We start from the raw sequence: 12,108 nt of genomic DNA, 5'->3' as shown, positions 1-12,108 counted from the left end.
AAGCCATAAAACTCCTACAAGAAAACACAGACAGAAAGCTCCTTGACATAGGTCTTAGCGATGATTTCTTTGAATATGACACTAAAAGCAAAAGCAACAATAAACAAGTGGAATGATATCAAACTAAAAAGCTTCTGCACAGTAAAGGAAATCATCAACAAAATGCAAAGGCAACCTACTGAATGGGAGAAAATACTTGCAAATTATATATCTCATATGAGGCTAATATCCAAAATATATAAAGAACTCATATAACTATCAGAAAAACAATCTAATTTAAAAATGGGCAGAAAATCTAAACAGACATTTTTCCAAAGAAGACAAACAGCGTGTACATGTCAATCCCAAACTCCCAATCTATCCCTTCCCTCACTCTTCCCCCTCGTAACCATAAGCTCATTCTCTAAGTCAATGAGTCTGTTTCTGTTTTGTAAATAAGTTCATTTGTATCATTTTTTTCAGATTCTGCATATAAGCAATATCACATGATATTTGTCTTTCTCTGTCTGTCTTACTTCACTTAGTATGATAATCTCCAGGTCCATCCATGTTGCTGCAAATGGCATTATTTCATTCTTTTTAATGGCTGAGTAATATTCCATTGTATATATGTACCACTTCTTCTTTATCCATTCATCTGTACACACTGTTATATTTAAAATAGATAACCAACAAGGACCTACTGTATAGCACAGGGAACTCAGCTCAATATTCTGTAATAACATAAATGGGAAAAGAAATTGAATAAGAATAGATCTATGTATATATATAACTGAATCACTTTGCTGTACACCTGTAACTAATACAACACTGTTAATCAACTATACCCCAATATAAGATAAAATTTTTTTAAAAAAAAAGACATACAGAGAGGCAATAGGTACATGAAAAGATGCTAAACATCAGTAATCATCATGGAAGTGCAGATCAAAACCACAATGAGATAACAACTCATACCTGTTAGACTGGCTATTATCAAAAAGACTAGAAACAACAGTGTTGGCAAGGATGTGCGGAAAACGGAACACTTGTGCATTGTTGGTGGGAATGCAAATTGGTGCAGCCACTGCGGAAAACAGGAAAATTGTGACTGTTAAAAGCTTCCGCATGCCTATCCAAGATTTTATTTGAGATTTTAACATACTCTATCATAAATGAATTAAGAAAAAACCAGAAAAGAGTCTAACAACAAAACTAATAAGCTAAATCATTAGATATATACAAAATTCTTACACTACAAACAGAAATGATATACGCATATATATATTTTAAATATACATGAAATACAAAAGTATGACAGGCATTGGGATATAAAGGAAGTTTCAATAAATTTCAAGGGGCAAATATTAAAAACACCAGTTATCTGATAATACTGCAATTAAATTTAAAATTGGCATTGGAAATGTAGTGAAACAAAAACAAAAATTTGAGGGATTGAAAAATCAAGTTGTACTCCTATGTAATTCATAATGGAAATTATAAAATATTTATAAATGAACAGCAATGAAAGCACCACATATCAAAACTCAGGGAATACAACTAAACATAAATAAATGTATTACTTTAATGCATTAATTTAAAATACTGGAAATAAGTTAGTTTAAATATTCTCCTTAAGAAACTAGAAAAAGAAAAAACAGAATAAATATTGAGAGAGTAAAAGGAGTGAAATAATAAATATAAGGGCAGAAATTAATGATACAGATAATGAAAAAAGATTAGAGGGACAAGAATACCAAAATTTCTCTCAGAAAGGGAAAAATGCTAATCAACTGATCAGAAATTGATAATGGTAAAAAAGAAAAATAAAAAAAATCGTTAGAAAAAAGGTACATGCCAGTTAGAAATGTAGTTGAGTTTCTTAAACTATTAAGAGAGTACTATAACCAACTTTATGATAATTGGCTTAAAAAAGAAATAGAAAGCCTCAATAAATGCATAATCATTGAAGGCAGTAAGTGAGTAATCAAAGGTTACTGAAATAACTCTAAAAATGAATGATGGTATAACTGCAGTTAAAATGAAGTAAAACTACAGTATAGGACTTCCCTGGTGGCACAGTGGTTAAGAATCTACCCGCCAGTGCAGGGGACATGGGATCGAGCCCTGGTCCGGGAAGATCCCACATGCCGCGGAGCAACTAAGCCCGTGCACCACAACTACTGAGGCTGTGCTCTAGAGCCCGCGAGCCATAACTACTGAGCCCGCCTGCCACAACTACTGAAGCCTGCACACCTAGAGCCTGTGCTCCGCAACAAGAGAAGCTACCACAATGAGAAGCCTGCACACCGCAACGAAGAGTAGCCCCCGCTTGCCGCAACTAGAGAAAGCCCGCACACAGCAAGAGACCCAATGCAGCCAAAAATAAATAAATTAATTTAAAAAAACCCCTACAGTATATGGTCAACAGAGTAAAAATTAAAAATTTGATTATTATGTGGAAAAGTCATCTGTATAAAGCTTAAAAATCTATAATCAATAGTATATATATTTTGTTGATAGACAATATGTAGTAATAAAAGGACATAATATGTTTAGGAATGATAAACACCAAGTTCAAATAGTGGTTACCTCTAGGTTCTCTCTTCTCAGAAAGAACAGTGGATTTGGGAAGGCGTAGTAATTAGTTATAGAGGCATCAACTAACTTCTTTAAACGTCACAGTAGAGTAAATCAGTAAAACCCAAAGCTGTTTTTCTTTTTTTAAGACTAAAAAATGAAAAATTATTTGTCAAGTCTGATTAAAGAAAAAAAATAAAGCAGAAAAATTTAACAACATTGAAAGATAGGAGGCCTAAGTATCTGTGAAAGTCTCATACCTTCTGGTATGAGCTGAACTGTGTTCCCCCCCAAATTCATTATGATGAAGGTAACCCCCAGTACCTCAGAACGTAAGTGAAGTTGGAGATAGGTCCTTTAAAGAGGTGGTTAAGGTAGGTAATTCCCTGGTGGTCAAGGGGTTAGTACTGCCAAGGGCCCAGGCTGACCCCTAGTTGAGGAACTAAAATCCCACAAGCCACGTGGCTTGACCAAAATAAATAAATAAAAGAGGTGGTTAAGGTAAAAAGAGGTCACTAGGGTGGGTCCTAATCCAATATGACTGGTGTCTGTAAAAGAAGAGATTAGTATACACAGAGAGGGAAAAGAAGGGATTAGTATACACAGAGAGGGAAAAGCATGAAGACAGAAGGAGAGAGAAGAGGGAGCATATGGCCTCCACAAGTATGGGAAACATCTCAGAATGTAACCAACCAACCCTGTTGGCACCTTAATCTTGGATTTCTTGCCTCCAGAACTGTGATAAAATAAATTGCTATTGTTTAAGTCACCCAGTCTGCGGTACTTTGTTATGGTAGCCCTTGCAAACTAATACACATGGGCAAAGGAAGTTCCTTATTAATTGAGACAGTGTGTGTTAAGCTTTTCTGTCACTGTAACACTTGTGAGTTCTCTAATACATTGTCATTTTATTTTGGCAGACCTTTAAAAATGTCCTGAAAGGGCAAGACATTTGATTTACTGCAAACACATTTTAAATTATTAGCAAAATTTATAGTACTTGAGTAAAGTACGAGAAAAATGTTCTGAGAGGTTCAAGTATAATTTATATATGAAGAAAATACAGGATGTGACTATAACTTTATTTTAAACCTCTCTGGGACTTCCCTGGTGGCACAGTGGTTACGAATCCACCTGCCAGTGCAGGGGACATGGGTTCGAGCCCTGGTCTGGGGAGATCTCACATGCCGCGGAGCAACTAAGCCCGTGCGCCACAATTACTGAGCCTGCGCTCTAGAGCTCGCGAGCCACAACTACTGAGCCCACATGCCACAACTACTGAAGCCCGAGCACCTAGAGGCTGTGCTCTGCAACTAGAGAAGCCAATGCAATGAGAAGCTCGTGCACCGCAACGAAGAGTAGCCCCCGCTCGCCGCAACTAGAGAAAGCCTACGTGCAGCAATGAAGACCCAACGCAGCCAAACATAAATAATAAATAAATAAGTAAATTTACAAAAAAAACCACCGTCTCCTTCGCTAAAGAACTGCAACCCTGGCTTGACCAATATCTTTGGTGGAATAACATTTGTTGATTATTTAAAGGCTGGTGCTTATTTAGGATGTATTTTGTGAAGACTGAGATGATCAGTTGAATTCAATTACTGATTTTGTTCCAACTTTACTATAATAAAAATCTAAAAAATTAAAGCTTTACTAGCTCCAATACAAAAAAAAAAAACAAAAAACAAATCCAGAAAAAAAAATCTGGCTGCTCATTGTATCTTAAATATAATGAAAAGAAATTATCACAACAAATTACTAATATTTCTAAGTACCCTGAGTTGCAAACAGATTTAAGGGAAAACAACATTATCTTCAAAGTGGCAATTGGAAGCTTAAGACTAGATGAACATACACTTTCTAGACATCTGTTAGAAGTCTGAGGAGATCAGGAAATTTTTAAAGACAAGAATTTGGAAATAATCAACTGAAAATAAATGTATACCTAATTAATGTGGCCAATGCTATTATGTTTATAGATCTCACTCCAGAAAAATTGGAAACTGTATTCTGGCATTCTGTGCTACAATACTCGTATTGTATTGTTGGAGGCTTAGTTTTTTGAGGAAAAAGAAATCATCTTGATGCTGCTTTTAAATATAGAAACATAACTCTGGTTTACTCTCTCTCCCAAGGTTCTTACTGGTTTGACTGCTTCCTGGTACTTGGATTTCTACTAACAAAAAGTATGCTAAAAAAGAGTTAGAAAATTTGGAAGAACACAGCTATCGCAACATGATTATCTAATTTCACTGAGAGGTTAATAAAAGGGCACAGGACTAAATGTTTCAGCGTTTCTAACCTGCAAATGTGAGACAGAACTAAAATTCCAGATATTCAGCGATATTATAACAGATCAATATTTTTAAAACCTAAAGCCGTCACACTTCATTTATCAGCTGCTGGTACCTAACTCACCTCCAACTTTCAGTTCATTTTGATAAAGATCCATCACTATTTAAAAAAATAATATAAATCTTAAAAGTATTATTTACAAAGGTTTTTTATTTACAAAGGTTTTTATGTGAGAAAGATTCTATACTTGCCTTTTCATATAAATTTGATTCAATGATTATCTCGAGGCATAAGTTATCTTGAGCCATATCACATTCAGTTGCTTTTACCTTCTTACTTTTAAATTTTACTAAATCAAAGAATCCTTACTTAAACCAAGAGGTTGTCAGAGGAACGACTATAAGCACTTGCTGGCTCCTTAGGATGTTGTAGATAATCAGATCAAACAGAGATCCAGAAGGAGAAGAGGAGTTTGTCATAGACAATGACACCCAGCATGTTATCAGATGGTAAGTTATTAAATATAACACACTGAAAGTTAGAATGCTAAATATTTCCACTAGGGAGATAAAGGTAAACAGATTTATAAGCTGATTATTTTTGAATTAAAATAACACATGAGAACTACAAACCACTGCTCCGTGATTAAACAGCCTTGGATTACAGGTAAAGTACTGCGGGTATCAGACAGTCACAAATGCCACATTCTTTGACAGACTTCTCCATCAGTTAGTTACATATGGTTCATCATTAATAAAAATATCATAAGGCAGACTTCCGGAGAAGAGTATCCAAACTAAAACTAAGATCAGTTCAGTCATTCTCAAACCTTGTGTCATGCTAAGCCACAACACAAGACAATCACTGCCTCTACAGTGAAAACAGGAAGCATAGTCCTTTTCTACACCTTATAAATAAGATAAAATCCCCTTTCTGTAACAAAGACAAGTTATGGGGAATAAAGAGAACTAAACAGGGAATTGACTGATAACAAACCAAAAAGAGTTTAGACATGTGAACAGTTAGAATTGAAATTCACCACTCTTTTTGCAAGCTGGGCAAATTGGATGCTTTACTTTAATGAACCACGGAGAAGGGCTGATTGATTATAGGGGATGTTGCTTTATGGTTTACTGTTCACAAATCACTGATATCCTTATTGTATTGTCTATATATAGTAATCAGTTTTCTCCTTCTTGTGTTTTGGGGAAAGTGCAGAGGGGACAGGTTAGGGAGAATTTTACATCTTCAAAATTATCCTGGGCTTCCCTGGTGGTGCAGTGGTTGAGAGTCCGCCTGCCAATGCAGGGGACATGGGTTCGTGCCCCGGTCCGGGAAGATCCCACATGCCGCGAAGCGGCTAGGCCCGTGAGCCATGGCCACTGAGCCTGCGCGTCCGGAGCCTGTGCTCCACAACGGGAGAGGCCACAGCAGTGAGAGGCCCGCGTACCGCAAAATAAAAAAAAAAAAAAAATTATCCTCACATATCAAAACTGACAGGTTCTTGATGTTTAAAAGCAACTTTCACAATTCCAATTTAGTAAAAGCAAAAACAGAGATTTACACCAAAGAGATGACATATAAACTGACCTTGAGGCCCAGTGGCCTGCCAATTATAAATTACAGATTTCTAGGCCTATTTTTCTGGCAATATCAATAGAATATATATATAAGCTAGTTACTGGCTGTAAAACTAACAAATCTATACAATTTATTATAAAAAAGAAATTTACACTAGGAAAAACTATTGTTTAAAATATCTTCACAAGAAGCATAGTAGTCGTCTCTTGTTCTGTGAAATTAACTTGACAGTATTAAATTTTGAGATACTTATTAAGCAACAAAAGTATACTAAACATGAACAGAAAAATCTTTTTAAAACATATAATGTCATAGAATTGCTAATACTAGAGTCAGTATATTAAAATACTTCTCGAAATTAGTTTCTATAAAAAGGACCTACAAAGATAACCAGCAATCAAACAAACAAATCCAATATAGCTAAGTTTTTTAAGGTATTTAGCTACAAAGCATAGGGGGTTGGGGATGTGCAGAGCCATAATTTTGAACCAAGCTCCAATGTTTTTAATACTTTCCTTTGCCTCTTGTTTTCCACTGTCATTTATAGATATGTATTTGTGCCCATCAAATGCCCATCTGTAATATGGTTTATTTTCCCATTTTTTTCTAAAATTTCTTTGACCTCGAAATCAGTTTCATTTCACAAGAACAGCTTATGCTTTCTAATTCAATAATGTTATTTTCTAATTCAGAAAATACTATAGCATTGGGAAGAATATTATATCACATGAAAACTAAGCAAAATCAAAAGATAACACTTTTCTGCATAATTATTCCACTGAAGTTGGTAAAAGTAAGTTAAGTGAAAGCTATCAGTGGCAATTTAATTCCTGTCTTTATCCTCTCAGAATAATTTGTTCTAAAGCTCAAGGTTCTAAACTTTTGTCTCTAAGATATTCAAGGTTTAAAAAAAGAAAGTGTAATTGTTAGAAATCTTAGAAAAGACAGGCAAACGTTTATGTATAGTATGATCTATATAATAGCACGTCTCATATTCAGGGTATTTTTTTCCCCTGAAATCTATGTTAGGCCCGCAATTAACAATAAAAAGGAAATTTATAGTCTTAGCAAAATTTTAAAATTACCATTCTAGTAAAAGATTTACATAATTATAAATCATTTTAAAACACCTCCATTCTGAAATCATAAAGGAACACTTTGTGTGGTTGTTTGCACAAAGAAAGCCAGGATATTCATTAAAAGAAATACATCAGCATTTCTTGTCTCACTAAAACTATTGTTTCATTAATGAACTGATAAGCATTTTTTAAATGCATTAAAGCAAAGGAATAATACACACAGAAATGTAAAACTGCTTACAACATATAATTCTGGCCTACCTTTGGTTTTCCTGAAGAAGATATGTATGCCTTTTTTTTCCTTTTCTTTTTTTTTAAGCATCAGAACTCTAGAAAAGATAAGCTTCCATAAACTCCCCAAAATTAATTAATAAATCCAAGAAAATGCTACCTTCACAGCAAAAATAATAAAGGATTTTGAATCACTTGTCCTTTATAGGAAATAGACAATGCTTCTGACTGGCAAATTTTGAAGCAACTCAGCAGAGAAAATAAAACAATTATATAAATAGGATTATGAAAAAGAAGTCCATTTACCTTTCTTTTCCTAGACAAAAGATTTTTTTAGAAAGTTTCTTGAATATTCATTCTATTTTTTATGCCACTTTAAAAAATGTATACGTTTTTGGTATAGAGAACTGATAAAGGGCTGAAAGATTTTAATCAGAAAACCTGGATTCCAGTCCTAGCTTTGACCCATATCAATTGTGTGATATCTGAACTTAAAAGGATAACAGTATCTAAATCAAAGGACCTTTTTTTTTTTTGGCCATGCCACATGGCTTAGTTCCCGGACACAGGGATGGAACCCATGCCCCCTACAGTGTACAGTGGAAGCACAGAGTCTTAACCACTGGACCAGCAGGGAAGTCCCTAAATCAAAAGACATTTAAAAGGATTACTAAAAGCAATTAATACTATGCTTACTGAATAGCCAGCAGTCATGAATAATGTTATTATAGTAATAATTATTCCTGTAATTATTCACCATCATCATTATCATCATTATTACAGATATTTTAGATATTATATCTTTATAAATATTTTCTACTTCTGCTCACCAAGAAGTGATCCTGCAGCACTCAAAGTCTGTGACATATCGCATTATTTCTATCAAATGGATTGGGAGGTTCTGAAAATATTCAGTCAAATGCAAAATGTATTTTGGAACAGGGAAAAGAAAATGTTCAAGAGCTTAATTTTCTTCTCTTTATAAGAAAATGTCTTTATTGAGTCTTGGAAAATTCTACAGTTTCAAATGAAGAAAAAATATGTCTCAAAAATGTATGTGTGATATACTGAATATATATGTATAACAGTACATGTGTGAATGAGATAGAATAAAAGGGGTTCAGTTCATACCAACTTGCTTTATTTTATTTCAACCATATATTCTGGCACTGAGCTTCCTTTATTATAGAGAAGACAGTACGGTAAAACAGTCACATTGGCTTAACCTCTAGAGAAGCTTATTTCATATTTTCCCCTATAAAGAGACCCAGACACCTTGTTCTACTGAATGAAAATAATATACAAATTCTCAATTAATCCATAAAGATGCTACTATGTGTAGCATAATACTTACATCTTGTTTAAAGTACAGAGCTGTTGTAAGGTTCAAATGGAAATCGCATTCTAGCTTAATGAAACCATTAATTACCGCCATTCTGTTATAGTCTCATAATCACTCCCACTCCTTTTTACACTTTCCTGCTCCCTTACAGGATCTTAAACATACTCTTAGACATACCACTTGTTATACATATGTAAGAGGTTCTCTTGAGTAAATACTCTGGAGTAATATTACTAGAACACACAGCATGTGACTGTTCAACTTTATAAGGGAATACAAATTTTTATTGAGAGGTTATACTAACTTATATTACACCAACAATTCATAAGATACTGGTGACCCATATCCTTTCCAACCTTTGATATTGTTAGATTTAAATGTATGCTAAATGAGAGAAAATGGGATTTTATTGAATTAGTAACCTGCAGTTACCTCATTATTTCTTCCTGTTTATTGAACCTGTCTTTCTTCTATTAAGTAGTTATTCATGTTTTTTGCCCATTTTGATTGAGTTCTTTTTCTTATTTTAGTTCATTTATTCTTGATATTAATCCTTAGTAGGTAAAATTTTAGAATTTCTTTTAATCTGTAGTTTATGTCTTTTCTTTTTTTTTTTTTTTGGCTGTACGCGGGCCTCTCACTGTGTGGCCTCTCCCGTTGCGGAGCACAGGCTCCGGACGCGCAGGCTCCGGACGCGCAGGCTCAGCGGCCATGGCTCACTGGCCCAGCCGCTCCGCGGCATGTGGGATCTTCCCAGACCAGGGCACGAACCTGTGTCCCCTGCATTGGCAGGCGGACTCTCAACCACTGCGCCACCAGGGAAGCCCTATTTTTTTTTAAGTATCCTTTGATGAAAAGAAGTATTTAAGACTGCCAAAACTGTCAATGAATAAGGGATACTTTAAAAATTTTTACTATATGGATCAACCATTTTTCCCTATCACATTTACTGAATACTCCTTCATTTCCCCCTAAAGTTTCATGTAAACTGTCATATTTCAAAGTTTCATGCATATATATATTTTTCTTTTCCTCTGTTGCTGAGATTGCTACTGAATTGTCTATCCCTGAACTGATACCACACAAGTCTTGACTACTATAGCTTCACATTAAGCTTTGGCATGTATTAGGATTAGATTCCATACTTGTTTGCTTCAGAATTTCTCTAAGCTACATTTTTTCACTTACATATCCTTAAACATTTTAGTATCAACTTATCAAGTTATATAAAAAGCACTTTGGTATTTTAATTAGAATTAATATCACCAAATCTATAGGTCAATTTGGAAAGGATTGAAGATATTTATGATATAAAGTTTTCCTATTCATAAACATGATATATTTCATCATTTATCATTCAAAGTATTTCAGTAGTTTTATAATATGCATGTGAACATCTTACACATCTTTTCATAGATATATTCCAAAGTGCACTATCATTGTGCTGCTTTTGTAAACAGAATCTTTAAAACTATGTTTTCTAATTGCTCACTGTTAGTAAATAGAAATGTAATTGATTCTACATATTGAATTTTATATCCAGACACTTGTTAATTTCTTCTATCATTAGTAATAATTTTTCTGTAGATTCTTTTTCTTTTAACAGTCAGATTATCTACAAATCATGACAGCTTTATTTCCTACTTTCCTATCCTTACTGCATAATTTCTTTACCTTACTTTATGGCACTGGCTAGCAGCTCATACTAACAAAAGGTTGAATGGAAGTGGTGATAATGACTATTGTTCCTTACACCTGTTTTTTAAGTATCTTCCTATTTTAAATGTTGTTTTTAAGGAATATTTTGGTAGATATTTTATATCAGGTTTAAAAAGTCCTCTAATTTACTAAGAAAATTTTTTAATATGAATCTGCGTCGAACTTAATCAAATACTTTTTTCCTAGAACTACTGATAATGATCATGTGGTTTTTCTCATTTAATCCTTTAATGTGGTAAGTGGAATTTATAGATTTTCTAATATTAAACTGTCTTTGGAGTCTGGGACAAAGCTAACTTAACCATTACATATTATCTTTTTCATACGATATTAGGTATTTACATTTACATTTGTGAGTGAAATGAGTCTAAAATACTCCTTCCTTATACTCCTTCTTTGTCTTTTGTATTAAAATGATAGTGACCTCATATTCGAGACCTCTGGGAGCCAAACTGGAAAAGCACTATATCTAAGATAAGACTTTTATATATGAAGTAGTTTTAATATTAAATTACCTATAAAGAGTGTACTTCAACCTTTCTTCAACTTGGAGCACGTGTGCGTTCATGTGTATTTTCCTGCTGCTTCTCTGTTGATAATCTGTTCCTTATTTATAGACATATTAACCTTAAAAAGAGCTAGAAAGCAATTCTCCCACCCAGGTGGTTTTAATCAAAAGAAAGTAAGTTTAACCAAAAGTAGACAACAAAGAGTGAAAGAAAGTAATGTTATTTAGCGCAAAAAAACTAAAATAACAATTTAAGGAAGTCGCTCCAGTTACACAAGAAATAGAACCCTTTGCATATTTAAAGGAAAAAGTATTCTTCCTCAGGTAACAAGCTACATTACAGGAAATGCACAACTTGCTTAAGTGTGGCTGAGCCTAATGGAAAGATAAAGATATAGCTATATATCAAAAGAAAAACAGAGCAGTATTATTTATCTCACAATATATTAAAACCACAAAACCTTCACTGTAATTGGGGTATTAGACTGGCATTAACACAACAAATAATTTAAGAGCTTTAGCAAGGAAAACGTTTGGCTGCTCAAATGTTTTTAAGAGACATCTTTCATACATTTTGGAATTATATAGTAGAGTCCCTAATACAGAAAGCTAGGATGAGCTAACCTATATTTTTCTGATTTTCTTGGCTTAAGGCTGTTTGTCAACTACTATCCACCCTCTATTTTCAACATGGACAGTTACTCTTTAAGAGATATATATGCTTAAGGGAAAATTACACAGCAGCTGCAGTCATGAAGAACTGCCCATCAGTTAGCATGGATTCCCACAGTTGA

General features: G+C 34.0%; 1 protein-coding gene across 7 annotated transcripts in view; it reads right to left on the bottom strand.

Moving 5' to 3' along the window:
- CEP128 (centrosomal protein 128) overlaps positions 1-12,108 on the bottom strand; it is a 417,494-nt gene that overhangs the window by 161,968 nt on the left and 243,418 nt on the right. The window contains exon 21 of one of the 7 annotated variants that reach the window (XM_079912860.1): positions 1,002-1,066. The exons of the other annotated variants lie outside the window; for them this stretch is intronic. The gene's annotated coding sequence lies outside the window, so the exon portion shown is untranslated. Of the gene's footprint in view, positions 1-1,001; positions 1,067-12,108 lie in introns of those variants that run through there. 7 annotated transcript variants of the gene reach the window in all.

The sequence above is a fragment of the Stenella coeruleoalba genome, assembly GCF_951394435.1.
Source record: "Stenella coeruleoalba genome assembly, chromosome: 2".
Taxonomy (NCBI): Eukaryota; Metazoa; Chordata; class Mammalia; order Artiodactyla; family Delphinidae; genus Stenella; species Stenella coeruleoalba.
This window is presented reverse-complemented; position numbering and strand designations above follow the sequence as displayed.